The 17,097-nt window shown below is 39.6% G+C and overlaps 18 non-coding genes across 18 annotated transcripts; all 18 read right to left on the minus strand.

Annotated features, from left to right (window-relative positions):
- Positions 1-7: 7 nt before the first annotated feature.
- On the minus strand, positions 8-223 carry LOC118955092. The gene has a single exon (XR_005044959.1). It is a non-coding gene; the product is annotated as a small nucleolar RNA U3 (small nucleolar RNA).
- Positions 224-1,010: 787 nt separating this feature from the next.
- Positions 1,011-1,226, minus strand: LOC118955093. The gene has a single exon (XR_005044960.1). It is a non-coding gene; the product is annotated as a small nucleolar RNA U3 (small nucleolar RNA).
- A 787-nt stretch (positions 1,227-2,013) lies between these two features.
- LOC118955094 lies at positions 2,014-2,229 on the minus strand. Its single transcript, XR_005044961.1, has one exon. It is a non-coding gene; the product is annotated as a small nucleolar RNA U3 (small nucleolar RNA).
- A 787-nt stretch (positions 2,230-3,016) lies between these two features.
- Positions 3,017-3,232, minus strand: LOC118955095. The gene has a single exon (XR_005044962.1). It is a non-coding gene; the product is annotated as a small nucleolar RNA U3 (small nucleolar RNA).
- Positions 3,233-4,019: 787 nt separating this feature from the next.
- Positions 4,020-4,235, minus strand: LOC118955176. Its single transcript, XR_005045040.1, has one exon. It is a non-coding gene; the product is annotated as a small nucleolar RNA U3 (small nucleolar RNA).
- A 787-nt stretch (positions 4,236-5,022) lies between these two features.
- Positions 5,023-5,238, minus strand: LOC118955186. The gene has a single exon (XR_005045050.1). It is a non-coding gene; the product is annotated as a small nucleolar RNA U3 (small nucleolar RNA).
- A 787-nt stretch (positions 5,239-6,025) lies between these two features.
- LOC118955073 lies at positions 6,026-6,241 on the minus strand. The gene has a single exon (XR_005044940.1). It is a non-coding gene; the product is annotated as a small nucleolar RNA U3 (small nucleolar RNA).
- A 787-nt stretch (positions 6,242-7,028) lies between these two features.
- On the minus strand, positions 7,029-7,247 carry LOC118955117. Its single transcript, XR_005044984.1, has one exon. It is a non-coding gene; the product is annotated as a small nucleolar RNA U3 (small nucleolar RNA).
- Positions 7,248-7,925: 678 nt separating this feature from the next.
- LOC118955074 lies at positions 7,926-8,141 on the minus strand. Its single transcript, XR_005044941.1, has one exon. It is a non-coding gene; the product is annotated as a small nucleolar RNA U3 (small nucleolar RNA).
- A 787-nt stretch (positions 8,142-8,928) lies between these two features.
- Positions 8,929-9,144, minus strand: LOC118955075. Its single transcript, XR_005044942.1, has one exon. It is a non-coding gene; the product is annotated as a small nucleolar RNA U3 (small nucleolar RNA).
- Positions 9,145-9,931: 787 nt separating this feature from the next.
- Positions 9,932-10,150, minus strand: LOC118955118. Its single transcript, XR_005044985.1, has one exon. It is a non-coding gene; the product is annotated as a small nucleolar RNA U3 (small nucleolar RNA).
- Positions 10,151-10,828: 678 nt separating this feature from the next.
- LOC118955177 lies at positions 10,829-11,044 on the minus strand. Its single transcript, XR_005045041.1, has one exon. It is a non-coding gene; the product is annotated as a small nucleolar RNA U3 (small nucleolar RNA).
- Positions 11,045-11,831: 787 nt separating this feature from the next.
- On the minus strand, positions 11,832-12,050 carry LOC118955119. Its single transcript, XR_005044986.1, has one exon. It is a non-coding gene; the product is annotated as a small nucleolar RNA U3 (small nucleolar RNA).
- Positions 12,051-12,728: 678 nt separating this feature from the next.
- LOC118955120 lies at positions 12,729-12,947 on the minus strand. Its single transcript, XR_005044987.1, has one exon. It is a non-coding gene; the product is annotated as a small nucleolar RNA U3 (small nucleolar RNA).
- Positions 12,948-13,625: 678 nt separating this feature from the next.
- Positions 13,626-13,844, minus strand: LOC118955121. The gene has a single exon (XR_005044988.1). It is a non-coding gene; the product is annotated as a small nucleolar RNA U3 (small nucleolar RNA).
- A 678-nt stretch (positions 13,845-14,522) lies between these two features.
- LOC118955178 lies at positions 14,523-14,738 on the minus strand. Its single transcript, XR_005045042.1, has one exon. It is a non-coding gene; the product is annotated as a small nucleolar RNA U3 (small nucleolar RNA).
- Positions 14,739-15,525: 787 nt separating this feature from the next.
- On the minus strand, positions 15,526-15,744 carry LOC118955123. Its single transcript, XR_005044990.1, has one exon. It is a non-coding gene; the product is annotated as a small nucleolar RNA U3 (small nucleolar RNA).
- Positions 15,745-16,422: 678 nt separating this feature from the next.
- On the minus strand, positions 16,423-16,641 carry LOC118955124. The gene has a single exon (XR_005044991.1). It is a non-coding gene; the product is annotated as a small nucleolar RNA U3 (small nucleolar RNA).
- Positions 16,642-17,097: the final 456 nt, after the last annotated feature.

Here is a 17,097-nt window from a genome sequence, read left to right on the forward strand (position 1 = left end):
GTTATCATCCAGTCAGAACATATTCCCTTCATCCACATTCATTGAAGAACAAGGAACAGTCATCAAAGGTGGAAGAAAAATGAGCAAGGTCATTTCTAGCCACCAGATTCATGCTCTGAATGGGAATATCTTGAATCGTCATCATGGATAGCGAGATCTACCACTTTATACACACATTTCTCAAGTAACGCACTATAGAAATGATCCCTGAAAGTATAGTCTTGGTGCGTAAGTTGTTGTGATCAAGGTGGAGCATCTTGAAAAGAGCATTTGCACCAGCGGTTTGTGTTGCATTCTCAGCATCAACAGTTGTTGCAATCAAATTATGTTAATTATGGAGAATTGCTAGGTTTCTCAATTGAGAAAAATGGTCAGCGATGCTGGTTGCCAACAGGTAAAATATGACCTAATGTTGATGGACAGCCATCCATATTTCAAAGCCGGTTATTTGTGTTGAATTCTACCCCCTTTTAAACATTGTGTGTTTTAGCTATAGACGTATGGGTTGTACCATCAGATTCGTCTCTGTCTTCTGCATCCAGTGGTAACAAGAGTTAGTCTGTGTGATTAACGGGGGCTGAGATAGAGCTGTGTTTGTGAGACAAAGACGGATTCCGAAGGTGCCCAGGCCCGGGTCTTTTTTTTAAAGAAACATCTGTAGAGTCAGAAAGGTTTGAATTACAAACTACTAAAAGCTATCTATGAAAAGCTGAGACTCTATCGAACATGCACATGTAACATGTTTTGCTCTATGACGCTCACAAGCTACCAAAACGTTGTTAGAAAGTACAAGGTTCTTCTACGTATGAAGGTCAAAGGTTGTCCTGAAAGGAAAATTTTAAAACTCCTCATTTTGAAGCAAAATATAAGGGCTGGACATGGAGATCAACGAAAGCCAGAAAACGGAAAAGATTATTGCTGGGGTCTCAGGACTGATTCAAGAGGTTTTATTTTACTAACGATAAGGATTTGGGAGACATTTCAGTAGCTTTTATTGTACATGGTTATCATCCAGTCAGAACATATTCCCTTCATCCACATTCATTGAAGAACAAGGAACAGTCATCAAAGGTGGAAGAAAAATGAGCAAGGTCATTTCTAGCCACCAGATTCATGCTCTGAATGGGAATATCTTGAATCGTCATCATGGATAGCGAGATCTACCACTTTATACACACATTTCTCAAGTAACGCACTATAGAAATGATCCCTGAAAGTATAGTCTTGGTGCGTAAGTTGTTGTGATCAAGGTGGAGCATCTTGAAAAGAGCATTTGCACCAGCGGTTTGTGTTGCATTCTCAGCATCAACAGTTGTTGCAATCAAATTATGTTAATTATGGAGAATTGCTAGGTTTCTCAATTGAGAAAAATGGTCAGCGATGCTGGTTGCCAACAGGTAAAATATGACCTAATGTTGATGGACAGCCATCCATATTTCAAAGCCGGTTATTTGTGTTGAATTCTACCCCCTTTTAAACATTGTGTGTTTTAGCTATAGACGTATGGGTTGTACCATCAGATTCGTCTCTGTCTTCTGCATCCAGTGGTACCAAGAGTTAGTCTGTGTGATTAACGGGGGCTGAGATAGAGCTGTGTTTGTGAGACAAAGACGGATTCCGAAGGTGCCCAGGCCCGGGTCTTTTTTTTACAGAAACATCTGTAGAGTCAGAAAGGTTTGAATTACAAACTACTAAAAGCTATCTATGAAAAGCTGAGACTCTATCGAACATGCACATGTAACATGATTTGCTCTATGACGCTCACAAGCTACCAAAAAGTTGTTAGAAAGTACAAGGTTCTTCTACGTATGAAGGTCAAAGGTTGTCCTGAAAGGAACATTTTAAAACTCCTCATTTTGAAGCAAAATATAAGGGCTGGACATGGAGATCAACGAAAGCCAGAAAACGGAAAAGATTATTGCTGGGGTCTCAGGACTGATTCAAGAGGTTTTATTTTACTAACGATAAGGATTTGGGAGACATTTCAGTAGCTTTTGTTGTACATGGTTATCATCCAGTCAGAACATATTCCCTTCATCCACATTCATTGAAGAACAAGGAACAGTCATCAAAGGTGGAAGAAAAATGAGCAAGGTCATTTCTAGCCACCAGATTCATGCTCTGAATGGGAATATCTTGAATCGTCATCATGGATAGCGAGATCTACCACTTTATACACACATTTCTCAAGTAACGCACTATAGAAATGATCCCTGAAAGTATAGTCTTGGTGCGTAAGTTGTTGTGATCAAGGTGGAGCATCTTGAAAAGAGCATTTGCACCAGCGGTTTGTGTTGCATTCTCAGCATCAACAGTTGTTGCAATCAAATTATGTTAATTATGGAGAATTGCTAGGTTTCTCAATTGAGAAAAATGGTCAGCGATGCTGGTTGCCAACAGGTAAAATATGACCTAATGTTGATGGACAGCCATCCATATTTCAAAGCCGGTTATTTGTGTTGAATTCTACCCCCTTTTAAACATTGTGTGTTTTAGCTATAGACGTATGGGTTGTACCATCAGATTCGTCTCTGTCTTCTGCATCCAGTGGTACCAAGAGTTAGTCTGTGTGATTAACGGGGGCTGAGATAGAGCTGTGTTTGTGAGACAAAGACGGATTCCGAAGGTGCCCAGGCCCGGGTCTTTTTTTTACAGAAACATCTGTAGAGTCAGAAAGGTTTGAATTACAAACTACTAAAAGCTATCTATGAAAAGCTGAGACTCTATCGAACATGCACATGTAACATGATTTGCTCTATGACGCTCACAAGCTACCAAAAAGTTGTTAGAAAGTACAAGGTTCTTCTACGTATGAAGGTCAAAGGTTGTCCTGAAAGGAACATTTTAAAACTCCTCATTTTGAAGCAAAATATAAGGGCTGGACATGGAGATCAACGAAAGCCAGAAAACGGAAAAGATTATTGCTGGGGTCTCAGGACTGATTCAAGAGGTTTTATTTTACTAACGATAAGGATTTGGGAGACATTTCAGTAGCTTTTATTGTACATGGTTATCATCCAGTCAGAACATATTCCCTTCATCCACATTCATTGAAGAACAAGGAACAGTCATCAAAGGTGGAAGAAAAATGAGCAAGGTCATTTCTAGCCACCAGATTCATGCTCTGAATGGGAATATCTTGAATCGTCATCATGGATAGCGAGATCTACCACTTTATACACACATTTCTCAAGTAACGCACTATAGAAATGATCCCTGAAAGTATAGTCTTGGTGCGTAAGTTGTTGTGATCAAGGTGGAGCATCTTGAAAAGAGCATTTGCACCAGCGGTTTGTGTTGCATTCTCAGCATCAACAGTTGTTGCAATCAAATTATGTTAATTATGGAGAATTGCTAGGTTTCTCAATTGAGAAAAATGGTCAGCGATGCTGGTTGCCAACAGGTAAAATATGACCTAATGTTGATGGACAGCCATCCATATTTCAAAGCCGGTTATTTGTGTTGAATTCTACCCCCTTTTAAACATTGTGTGTTTTAGCTATAGACGTATGGGTTGTACCATCAGATTCGTCTCTGTCTTCTGCATCCAGTGGTACCAAGAGTTAGTCTGTGTGATTAACGGGGGCTGAGATAGAGCTGTGTTTGTGAGACAAAGACGGATTCCGAAGGTGCCCAGGCCCGGGTCTTTTTTTTACAGAAACATCTGTAGAGTCAGAAAGGTTTGAATTACAAACTACTAAAAGCTATCTATGAAAAGCTGAGACTCTATCGAACATGCACATGTAACATGATTTGCTCTATGACGCTCACAAGCTACCAAAAAGTTGTTAGAAAGTACAAGGTTCTTCTACGTATGAAGGTCAAAGGTTGTCCTGAAAGGAACATTTTAAAACTCCTCATTTTGAAGCAAAATATAAGGGCTGGACATGGAGATCAACGAAAGCCAGAAAACGGAAAAGATTATTGCTGGGGTCTCAGGACTGATTCAAGAGGTTTTATTTTACTAACGATAAGGATTTGGGAGACATTTCAGTAGCTTTTATTGTACATGGTTATCATCCACTCAGAACATATTCCCTTCATCCACGTTCATTGAAGAACAAGGAACAGTCATCAAAGGTGGAAGAAAAATGAGCAAGGTCATTTCTAGCCACCAGATTCATGCTCTGAATGGGAATATCTTGAATCGTCATCATGGATAGCGAGATCTACCACTTTATACACACATTTCTCAAGTAACGCACTATAGAAATGATCCCTGAAAGTATAGTCTTGGTGCGTAAGTTGTTGTGATCAAGGTGGAGCATCTTGAAAAGAGCATTTGCACCAGCGGTTTGTGTTGCATTCTCAGCATCAACAGTTGTTGCAATCAAATTATGTTAATTATGGAGAATTGCTAGGTTTCTCAATTGAGAAAAATGGTCAGTGATGCTGGTTGCCAACAGGTAAAATATGACCTAATGTTGATGGACAGCCATCCATATTTCAAAGCCGGTTATTTGTGTTGAATTCTACCCCCTTTTAAACATTGTGTGTTTTAGCTATAGACGTATGGGTTGTACCATCAGATTCGTCTCTGTCTTCTGCATCCAGTGGTACCAAGAGTTAGTCTGTGTGATTAACGGGGGCTGAGATAGAGCTGTGTTTGTGAGACAAAGACGGATTCCGAAGGTGCCCAGGCCCGGGTCTTTTTTTTACAGAAACATCTGTAGAGTCAGAAAGGTTTGAATTACAAACTACTAAAAGCTATCTATGAAAAGCTGAGACTCTATCGAACATGCACATGTAACATGATTTGCTCTATGACGCTCACAAGCTACCAAAAAGTTGTTAGAAAGTACAAGGTTCTTCTACGTATGAAGGTCAAAGGTTGTCCTGAAAGGAAAATTTTAAAACTCCTCATTTTGAAGCAAAATATAAGGGCTGGACATGGAGATCAACGAAAGCCAGAAAACGGAAAAGATTATTGCTGGGGTCTCAGGACTGATTCAAGAGGTTTTATTTTACTAACGATAAGGATTTGGGAGACATTTCAGTAGCTTTTATTGTACATGGTTATCATCCACTCAGAACATATTCCCTTCATCCACATTCATTGAAGAACAAGGAACAGTCATCAAAGGTGGAAGAAAAATGAGCAAGGTCATTTCTAGCCACCAGATTCATGCTCTGAATGGGAATATCTTGAATCGTCATCATGGATAGCGAGATCTACCACTTTATACACACATTTCTCAAGTAACGCACTATAGAAATGATCCCTGAAAGTATAGTCTTGGTGCGTAAGTTGTTGTGATCAAGGTGGAGCATCTTGAAAAGAGCATTTGCACCAGCGGTTTGTGTTGCATTCTCAGCATCAACAGTTGTTGCAATCAAATTATGTTAATTATGGAGAATTGCTAGGTTTCTCAATTGAGAAAAATGGTCAGCGATGCTGGTTGCCAACAGGTAAAATATGACCTAATGTTGATGGACAGCCATCCATATTTCAAAGCCGGTTATTTGTGTTGAATTCTACCCCCTTTTAAACATTGTGTGTTTTAGCTATAGACGTATGGGTTGTACCATCAGATTCGTCTCTGTCTTCTGCATCCAGTGGTACCAAGAGTTAGTCTGTGTGATTAACGGGGGCTGAGATAGAGCTGTGTTTGTGAGACAAAGACGGATTCCGAAGGTGCCCAGGCCCGGGTCTTTTTTTTACAGAAACATCTGTAGAGTCAGAAAGGTTTGAATTACAAACTACTAAAAGCTATCTATGAAAAGCTGAGACTCTATCGAACATGCACATGTAACATGATTTGCTCTATGACGCTCACAAGCTACCAAAAAGTTGTTAGAAAGTACAAGGTTCTTCTACGTATGAAGGTCAAAGGTTGTCCTGAAAGGAAAATTTTAAAACTCCTCATTTTGAAGCAAAATATAAGGGCTGGACATGGAGATCAACGAAAGCCAGAAAACGGAAAAGATTATTGCTGGGGTCTCAGGACTGATTCAAGAGGTTTTATTTTACTAACGATAAGGATTTGGGAGACATTTCAGTAGCTTTTATTGTACATGGTTATCATCCACTCAGAACATATTCCCTTCATCCACATTCATTGAAGAACAAGGAACAGTCATCAAAGGTGGAAGAAAAATGAGCAAGGTCATTTCTAGCCACCAGATTCATGCTCTGAATGGGAATATCTTGAATCGTCATCATGGATAGCGAGATCTACCACTTTATACACACATTTCTCAAGTAACGCACTATAGAAATGATCCCTGAAAGTATAGTCTTGGTGCGTAAGTTGTTGTGATCAAGGTGGAGCATCTTGAAAAGAGCATTTGCACCAGCGGTTTGTGTTGCATTCTCAGCATCAACAGTTGTTGCAATCAAATTATGTTAATTATGGAGAATTGCTAGGTTTCTCAATTGAGAAAAATGGTCAGCGATGCTGGTTGCCAACAGGTAAAATATGACCTAATGTTGATGGACAGCCATCCATATTTCAAAGCCGGTTATTTGTGTTGAATTCTACCCCCTTTTAAACATTGTGTGTTTTAGCTATAGACGTATGGGTTGTACCATCAGATTCGTCTCTGTCTTCTGCATCCAGTGGTACCAAGAGTTAGTCTGTGTGATTAACGGGGGCTGAGATAGAGCTGTGTTTGTGAGACAAAGACGGATTCCGAAGGTGCCCAGGCCCGGGTCTTTTTTTTACAGAAACATCTGTAGAGTCAGAAAGGTTTGAATTACAAACTACTAAAAGCTATCTATGAAAAGCTGAGACTCTATCGGACATGCACATGTAACATGATTTGCTCTATGACGCTCACAAGCTACCAAAAAGTTGTTAGAAAGTACAAGGTTCTTCTACGTATGAAGGTCAAAGGTTGTCCTGAAAGGAACATTTTAAAACTCCTCATTTTGAAGCAAAATATAAGGGCTGGACATGGAGATCAACGAAAGCCAGAAAACGGAAAAGATTATTGCTGGGGTCTCAGGACTGATTCAAGAGGTTTTATTTTACTAACGATAAGGATTTGGGAGACATTTCAGTAGCTTTTATTGTACATGGTTATCATCCACTCAGAACATATTCCCTTCATCCACGTTCATTGAAGAACAAGGAACAGTCATCAAAGGTGGAAGAAAAATGAGCAAGGTCATTTCTAGCCACCAGATTCATGCTCTGAATGGGAATATCTTGAATCGTCATCATGGATAGCGAGATCTACCACTTTAGACACACATTTCTCAAGTAACATTAGCATCAACAGTTGTTGCAATCAAATTATGTTAATTATGGAGAATTGCTAGGTTTCTCAATTGAGAAAAATGGTCAGCGATGCTGGTTGCCAACAGGTAAAATATGACCTAATGTTGATGGACAGCCATCCATATTTCAAAGCCGGTTATTTGTGTTGAATTCTACCCCCTTTTAAACATTGTGTGTTTTAGCTATAGACGTATGGGTTGTACCATCAGATTCGTCTCTGTCTTCTGCATCCAGTGGTACCAAGAGTTAGTCTGTGTGATTAACGGGGGCTGAGATAGAGCTGTGTTTGTGAGACAAAGACGGATTCCGAAGGTGCCCAGGCCCGGGTCTTTTTTTTAAAGAAACATCTGTAGAGTCAGAAAGGTTTGAATTACAAACTACTAAAAGCTATCTATGAAAAGCTGAGACTCTATCGAACATGCACATGTAACATGTTTTGCTCTATGACGCTCACAAGCTACCAAAACGTTGTTAGAAAGTACAAGGTTCTTCTACGTATGAAGGTCAAAGGTTGTCCTGAAAGGAAAATTTTAAAACTCCTCATTTTGAAGCAAAATATAAGGGCTGGACATGGAGATCAACGAAAGCCAGAAAACGGAAAAGATTATTGCTGGGGTCTCAGGACTGATTCAAGAGGTTTTATTTTACTAACGATAAGGATTTGGGAGACATTTCAGTAGCTTTTATTGTACATGGTTATCATCCACTCAGAACATATTCCCTTCATCCACATTCATTGAAGAACAAGGAACAGTCATCAAAGGTGGAAGAAAAATGAGCAAGGTCATTTCTAGCCACCAGATTCATGCTCTGAATGGGAATATCTTGAATCGTCATCATGGATAGCGAGATCTACCACTTTATACACACATTTCTCAAGTAACGCACTATAGAAATGATCCCTGAAAGTATAGTCTTGGTGCGTAAGTTGTTGTGATCAAGGTGGAGCATCTTGAAAAGAGCATTTGCACCAGCGGTTTGTGTTGCATTCTCAGCATCTACAGTTGTTGCAATCAAATTATGTTAATTATGGAGAATTGCTAGGTTTCTCAATTGAGAAAAATGGTCAGCGATGCTGGTTGCCAACAGGTAAAATATGACCTAATGTTGATGGACAGCCATCCATATTTCAAAGCCGGTTATTTGTGTTGAATTCTACCCCCTTTTAAACATTGTGTGTTTTAGCTATAGACGTATGGGTTGTACCATCAGATTCGTCTCTGTCTTCTGCATCCAGTGGTACCAAGAGTTAGTCTGTGTGATTAACGGGGGCTGAGATAGAGCTGTGTTTGTGAGACAAAGACGGATTCCGAAGGTGCCCAGGCCCGGGTCTTTTTTTTACAGAAACATCTGTAGAGTCAGAAAGGTTTGAATTACAAACTACTAAAAGCTATCTATGAAAAGCTGAGACTCTATCGAACATGCACATGTAACATGATTTGCTCTATGACGCTCACAAGCTACCAAAAAGTTGTTAGAAAGTACAAGGTTCTTCTACGTATGAAGGTCAAAGGTTGTCCTGAAAGGAAAATTTTAAAACTCCTCATTTTGAAGCAAAATATAAGGGCTGGACATGGAGATCAACGAAAGCCAGAAAACGGAAAAGATTATTGCTGGGGTCTCAGGACTGATTCAAGAGGTTTTATTTTACTAACGATAAGGATTTGGGAGACATTTCAGTAGCTTTTATTGTACATGGTTATCATCCACTCAGAACATATTCCCTTCATCCACATTCATTGAAGAACAAGGAACAGTCATCAAAGGTGGAAGAAAAATGAGCAAGGTCATTTCTAGCCACCAGATTCATGCTCTGAATGGGAATATCTTGAATCGTCATCATGGATAGCGAGATCTACCACTTTATACACACATTTCTCAAGTAACGCACTATAGAAATGATCCCTGAAAGTATAGTCTTGGTGCGTAAGTTGTTGTGATCAAGGTGGAGCATCTTGAAAAGAGCATTTGCACCAGCGGTTTGTGTTGCATTCTCAGCATCAACAGTTGTTGCAATCAAATTATGTTAATTATGGAGAATTGCTAGGTTTCTCAATTGAGAAAAATGGTCAGCGATGCTGGTTGCCAACAGGTAAAATATGACCTAATGTTGATGGACAGCCATCCATATTTCAAAGCCGGTTATTTGTGTTGAATTCTACCCCCTTTTAAACATTGTGTGTTTTAGCTATAGACGTATGGGTTGTACCATCAGATTCGTCTCTGTCTTCTGCATCCAGTGGTACCAAGAGTTAGTCTGTGTGATTAACGGGGGCTGAGATAGAGCTGTGTTTGTGAGACAAAGACGGATTCCGAAGGTGCCCAGGCCCGGGTCTTTTTTTTACAGAAACATCTGTAGAGTCAGAAAGGTTTGAATTACAAACTACTAAAAGCTATCTATGAAAAGCTGAGACTCTATCGAACATGCACATGTAACATGATTTGCTCTATGACGCTCACAAGCTACCAAAAAGTTGTTAGAAAGTACAAGGTTCTTCTACGTATGAAGGTCAAAGGTTGTCCTGAAAGGAACATTTTAAAACTCCTCATTTTGAAGCAAAATATAAGGGCTGGACATGGAGATCAACGAAAGCCAGAAAACGGAAAAGATTATTGCTAGGGTCTCAGGACTGATTCAAGAGGTTTTATTTTACTAACGATAAGGATTTGGGAGACATTTCAGTAGCTTTTATTGTACATGGTTATCATCCACTCAGAACATATTCCCTTCATCCACGTTCATTGAAGAACAAGGAACAGTCATCAAAGGTGGAAGAAAAATGAGCAAGGTCATTTCTAGCCACCAGATTCATGCTCTGAATGGGAATATCTTGAATCGTCATCATGGATAGCGAGATCTACCACTTTAGACACACATTTCTCAAGTAACATTAGCATCAACAGTTGTTGCAATCAAATTATGTTAATTATGGAGAATTGCTAGGTTTCTCAATTGAGAAAAATGGTCAGCGATGCTGGTTGCCAACAGGTAAAATATGACCTAATGTTGATGGACAGCCATCCATATTTCAAAGCCGGTTATTTGTGTTGAATTCTACCCCCTTTTAAACATTGTGTGTTTTAGCTATAGACGTATGGGTTGTACCATCAGATTCGTCTCTGTCTTCTGCATCCAGTGGTACCAAGAGTTAGTCTGTGTGATTAACGGGGGCTGAGATAGAGCTGTGTTTGTGAGACAAAGACGGATTCCGAAGGTGCCCAGGCCCGGGTCTTTTTTTTACAGAAACATCTGTAGAGTCAGAAAGGTTTGAATTACAAACTACTAAAAGCTATCTATGAAAAGCTGAGACTCTATCGAACATGCACATGTAACATGATTTGCTCTATGACGCTCACAAGCTACCAAAAAGTTGTTAGAAAGTACAAGGTTCTTCTACGTATGAAGGTCAAAGGTTGTCCTGAAAGGAACATTTTAAAACTCCTCATTTTGAAGCAAAATATAAGGGCTGGACATGGAGATCAACGAAAGCCAGAAAACGGAAAAGATTATTGCTGGGGTCTCAGGACTGATTCAAGAGGTTTTATTTTACTAACGATAAGGATTTGGGAGACATTTCAGTAGCTTTTATTGTACATGGTTATCATCCACTCAGAACATATTCCCTTCATCCACGTTCATTGAAGAACAAGGAACAGTCATCAAAGGTGGAAGAAAAATGAGCAAGGTCATTTCTAGCCACCAGATTCATGCTCTGAATGGGAATATCTTGAATCGTCATCATGGATAGCGAGATCTACCACTTTATACACACATTTCTCAAGTAACGCACTATAGAAATGATCCCTGAAAGTATAGTCTTGGTGCGTAAGTTGTTGTGATCAAGGTGGAGCATCTTGAAAAGAGCATTTGCACCAGCGGTTTGTGTTGCATTCTCAGCATCAACAGTTGTTGCAATCAAATTATGTTAATTATGGAGAATTGCTAGGTTTCTCAATTGAGAAAAATGGTCAGCGATGCTGGTTGCCAACAGGTAAAATATGACCTAATGTTGATGGACAGCCATCCATATTTCAAAGCCGGTTATTTGTGTTGAATTCTACCCCCTTTTAAACATTGTGTGTTTTAGCTATAGACGTATGGGTTGTACCATCAGATTCGTCTCTGTCTTCTGCATCCAGTGGTACCAAGAGTTAGTCTGTGTGATTAACGGGGGCTGAGATAGAGCTGTGTTTGTGAGACAAAGACGGATTCCGAAGGTGCCCAGGCCCGGGTCTTTTTTTTACAGAAACATCTGTAGAGTCAGAAAGGTTTGAATTACAAACTACTAAAAGCTATCTATGAAAAGCTGAGACTCTATCGAACATGCACATGTAACATGATTTGCTCTATGACGCTCACAAGCTACCAAAAAGTTGTTAGAAAGTACAAGGTTCTTCTACGTATGAAGGTCAAAGGTTGTCCTGAAAGGAACATTTTAAAACTCCTCATTTTGAAGCAAAATATAAGGGCTGGACATGGAGATCAACGAAAGCCAGAAAACGGAAAAGATTATTGCTGGGGTCTCAGGACTGATTCAAGAGGTTTTATTTTACTAACGATAAGGATTTGGGAGACATTTCAGTAGCTTTTATTGTACATGGTTATCATCCACTCAGAACATATTCCCTTCATCCACGTTCATTGAAGAACAAGGAACAGTCATCAAAGGTGGAAGAAAAATGAGCAAGGTCATTTCTAGCCACCAGATTCATGCTCTGAATGGGAATATCTTGAATCGTCATCATGGATAGCGAGATCTACCACTTTAGACACACATTTCTCAAGTAACATTAGCATCAACAGTTGTTGCAATCAAATTATGTTAATTATGGAGAATTGCTAGGTTTCTCAATTGAGAAAAATGGTCAGCGATGCTGGTTGCCAACAGGTAAAATATGACCTAATGTTGATGGACAGCCATCCATATTTCAAAGCCGGTTATTTGTGTTGAATTCTACCCCCTTTTAAACATTGTGTGTTTTAGCTATAGACGTATGGGTTGTACCATCAGATTCGTCTCTGTCTTCTGCATCCAGTGGTACCAAGAGTTAGTCTGTGTGATTAACGGGGGCTGAGATAGAGCTGTGTTTGTGAGACAAAGACGGATTCCGAAGGTGCCCAGGCCCGGGTCTTTTTTTTACAGAAACATCTGTAGAGTCAGAAAGGTTTGAATTACAAACTACTAAAAGCTATCTATGAAAAGCTGAGACTCTATCGAACATGCACATGTAACATGATTTGCTCTATGACGCTCACAAGCTACCAAAAAGTTGTTAGAAAGTACAAGGTTCTTCTATGTATGAAGGTCAAAGGTTGTCCTGAAAGGAACATTTTAAAACTCCTCATTTTGAAGCAAAATATAAGGGCTGGACATGGAGATCAACGAAAGCCAGAAAACGGAAAAGATTATTGCTGGGGTCTCAGGACTGATTCAAGAGGTTTTATTTTACTAACGATAAGGATTTGGGAGACATTTCAGTAGCTTTTATTGTACATGGTTATCATCCACTCAGAACATATTCCCTTCATCCACGTTCATTGAAGAACAAGGAACAGTCATCAAAGGTGGAAGAAAAATGAGCAAGGTCATTTCTAGCCACCAGATTCATGCTCTGAATGGGAATATCTTGAATCGTCATCATGGATAGCGAGATCTACCACTTTAGACACACATTTCTCAAGTAACATTAGCATCAACAGTTGTTGCAATCAAATTATGTTAATTATGGAGAATTGCTAGGTTTCTCAATTGAGAAAAATGGTCAGCGATGCTGGTTGCCAACAGGTAAAATATGACCTAATGTTGATGGACAGCCATCCATATTTCAAAGCCGGTTATTTGTGTTGAATTCTACCCCCTTTTAAACATTGTGTGTTTTAGCTATAGACGTATGGGTTGTACCATCAGATTCGTCTCTGTCTTCTGCATCCAGTGGTACCAAGAGTTAGTCTGTGTGATTAACGGGGGCTGAGATAGAGCTGTGTTTGTGAGACAAAGACGGATTCCGAAGGTGCCCAGGCCCGGGTCTTTTTTTTACAGAAACATCTGTAGAGTCAGAAAGGTTTGAATTACAAACTACTAAAAGCTATCTATGAAAAGCTGAGACTCTATCGAACATGCACATGTAACATGATTTGCTCTATGACGCTCACAAGCTACCAAAAAGTTGTTAGAAAGTACAAGGTTCTTCTACGTATGAAGGTCAAAGGTTGTCCTGAAAGGAACATTTTAAAACTCCTCATTTTGAAGCAAAATATAAGGGCTGGACATGGAGATCAACGAAAGCCAGAAAACGGAAAAGATTATTGCTGGGGTCTCAGGACTGATTCAAGAGGTTTTATTTTACTAACGATAAGGATTTGGGAGACATTTCAGTAGCTTTTATTGTACATGGTTATCATCCACTCAGAACATATTCCCTTCATCCACGTTCATTGAAGAACAAGGAACAGTCATCAAAGGTGGAAGAAAAATGAGCAAGGTCATTTCTAGCCACCAGATTCATGCTCTGAATGGGAATATCTTGAATCGTCATCATGGATAGCGAGATCTACCACTTTAGACACACATTTCTCAAGTAACATTAGCATCAACAGTTGTTGCAATCAAATTATGTTAATTATGGAGAATTGCTAGGTTTCTCAATTGAGAAAAATGGTCAGCGATGCTGGTTGCCAACAGGTAAAATATGACCTAATGTTGATGGACAGCCATCCATATTTCAAAGCCGGTTATTTGTGTTGAATTCTACCCCCTTTTAAACATTGTGTGTTTTAGCTATAGACGTATGGGTTGTACCATCAGATTCGTCTCTGTCTTCTGCATCCAGTGGTACCAAGAGTTAGTCTGTGTGATTAACGGGGGCTGAGATAGAGCTGTGTTGTTGAGACAAAGACGGATTCCGAAGGTGCCCAGGCCCGGGTCTTTTTTTTACAGAAACATCTGTAGAGTCAGAAAGGTTTGAATTACAAACTACTAAAAGCTATCTATGAAAAGCTGAGACTCTATCGAACATGCACATGTAACATGATTTGCTCTATGACGCTCACAAGCTACCAAAAAGTTGTTAGAAAGTACAAGGTTCTTCTACGTATGAAGGTCAAAGGTTGTCCTGAAAGGAACATTTTAAAACTCCTCATTTTGAAGCAAAATATAAGGGCTGGACATGGAGATCAACGAAAGCCAGAAAACGGAAAAGATTATTGCTGGGGTCTCAGGACTGATTCAAGAGGTTTTATTTTACTAACGATAAGGATTTGGGAGACATTTCAGTAGCTTTTATTGTACATGGTTATCATCCACTCAGAACATATTCCCTTCATCCACGTTCATTGAAGAACAAGGAACAGTCATCAAAGGTGGAAGAAAAATGAGCAAGGTCATTTCTAGCCACCAGATTCATGCTCTGAATGGGAATATCTTGAATCGTCATCATGGATAGCGAGATCTACCACTTTATACACACATTTCTCAAGTAACGCACTATAGAAATGATCCCTGAAAGTATAGTCTTGGTGCGTAAGTTGTTGTGATCAAGGTGGAGCATCTTGAAAAGAGCATTTGCACCAGCGGTTTGTGTTGCATTCTCAGCATCAACAGTTGTTGCAATCAAATTATGTTAATTATGGAGAATTGCTAGGTTTCTCAATTGAGAAAAATGGTCAGCGATGCTGGTTGCCAACAGGTAAAATATGACCTAATGTTGATGGACAGCCATCCATATTTCAAAGCCGGTTATTTGTGTTGAATTCTACCCCCTTTTAAACATTGTGTGTTTTAGCTATAGACGTATGGGTTGTACCATCAGATTCGTCTCTGTCTTCTGCATCCAGTGGTACCAAGAGTTAGTCTGTGTGATTAACGGGGGCTGAGATAGAGCTGTGTTTGTGAGACAAAGACGGATTCCGAAGGTGCCCAGGCCCGGGTCTTTTTTTTACAGAAACATCTGTAGAGTCAGAAAGGTTTGAATTACAAACTACTAAAAGCTATCTATGAAAAGCTGAGACTCTATCGAACATGCACATGTAACATGATTTGCTCTATGACGCTCACAAGCTACCAAAAAGTTGTTAGAAAGTACAAGGTTCTTCTACGTATGAAGGTCAAAGGTTGTCCTGAAAGGAACATTTTAAAACTCCTCATTTTGAAGCAAAATATAAGGGCTGGACATGGAGATCAACGAAAGCCAGAAAACGGAAAAGATTATTGCTGGGGTCTCAGGACTGATTCAAGAGGTTTTATTTTACTAACGATAAGGATTTGGGAGACATTTCAGTAGCTTTTATTGTACATGGTTATCATCCACTCAGAACATATTCCCTTCATCCACGTTCATTGAAGAACAAGGAACAGTCATCAAAGGTGGAAGAAAAATGAGCAAGGTCATTTCTAGCCACCAGATTCATGCTCTGAATGGGAATATCTTGAATCGTCATCATGGATAGCGAGATCTACCACTTTAGACACACATTTCTCAAGTAACATTAGCATCAACAGTTGTTGCAATCAAATTATGTTAATTATGGAGAATTGCTAGGTTTCTCAATTGAGAAAAATGGTCAGCGATGCTGGTTGCCAACAGGTAAAATATGACCTAATGTTGATGGACAGCCATCCATATTTCAAAGCCGGTTATTTGTGTTGAATTCTACCCCCTTTTAAACATTGTGTGTTTTAGCTATAGACGTATGGGTTGTACCATCAGATTCGTCTCTGTCTTCTGCATCCAGTGGTACCAAGAGTTAGTCTGTGTGATTAACGGGGGCTGAGATAGAGCTGTGTTTGTGAGACAAAGACGGATTCCGAAGGTGCCCAGGCCCGGGTCTTTTTTTTACAGAAACATCTGTAGAGTCAGAAAGGTTTGAATTACAAACTACTAAAAGCTATCTATGAAAAGCTGAGACTCTATCGAACATGCACATGTAACATGATTTGCTCTATGACGCTCACAAGCTACCAAAAAGTTGTTAGAAAGTACAAGGTTCTTCTACGTATGAAGGTCAAAGGTTGTCCTGAAAGGAACATTTTAAAACTCCTCATTTTGAAGCAAAATATAAGGGCTGGACATGGAGATCAACGAAAGCCAGAAAACGGAAAAGATTATTGCTGGGGTCTCAGGACTGATTCAAGAGGTTTTATTTTACTAACGATAAGGATTTGGGAGACATTTCAGTAGCTTTTATTGTACATGGTTATCATCCACTCAGAACATATTCCCTTCATCCACGTTCATTGAAGAACAAGGAACAGTCATCAAAGGTGGAAGAAAAATGAGCAAGGTCATTTCTAGCCACCAGATTCATGCTCTGAATGGGAATATCTTGAATCGTCATCATGGATAGCGAGATCTACCACTTTAGACACACATTTCTCAAGTAACATTAGCATCAACAGTTGTTGCAATCAAATTATGTTAATTATGGAGAATTGCTAGGTTTCTCAATTGAGAAAAATGGTCAGCGATGCTGGTTGCCAACAGGTAAAATATGACCTAATGTTGATGGACAGCCATCCATATTTCAAAGCCGGTTATTTGTGTTGAATTCTACCCCCTTTTAAACATTGTGTGTTTTAGCTATAGACGTATGGGTTGTACCATCAGATTCGTCTCTGTCTTCTGCATCCAGTGGTACCAAGAGTTAGTCTGTGTGATTAACGGGGGCTGAGATAGAGCTGTGTTTGTGAGACAAAGACGGATTCCGAAGGTGCCCAGGCCCGGGTCTTTTTTTTAAAGAAACATCTGTAGAGTCAGAAAGGTTTGAATTACAAACTACTAAAAGCTATCTATGAAAAGCTGAGACTCTATCGAACATGCACATGTAACATGTTTTGCTCTATGACGCTCACAAGCTACCAAAACGTTGTTAGAAAGT

This window comes from Oncorhynchus mykiss, unplaced genomic scaffold, assembly GCF_013265735.2.
Source record: "Oncorhynchus mykiss isolate Arlee unplaced genomic scaffold, USDA_OmykA_1.1 un_scaffold_402, whole genome shotgun sequence".
Taxonomy (NCBI): Eukaryota; Metazoa; Chordata; class Actinopteri; order Salmoniformes; family Salmonidae; genus Oncorhynchus; species Oncorhynchus mykiss.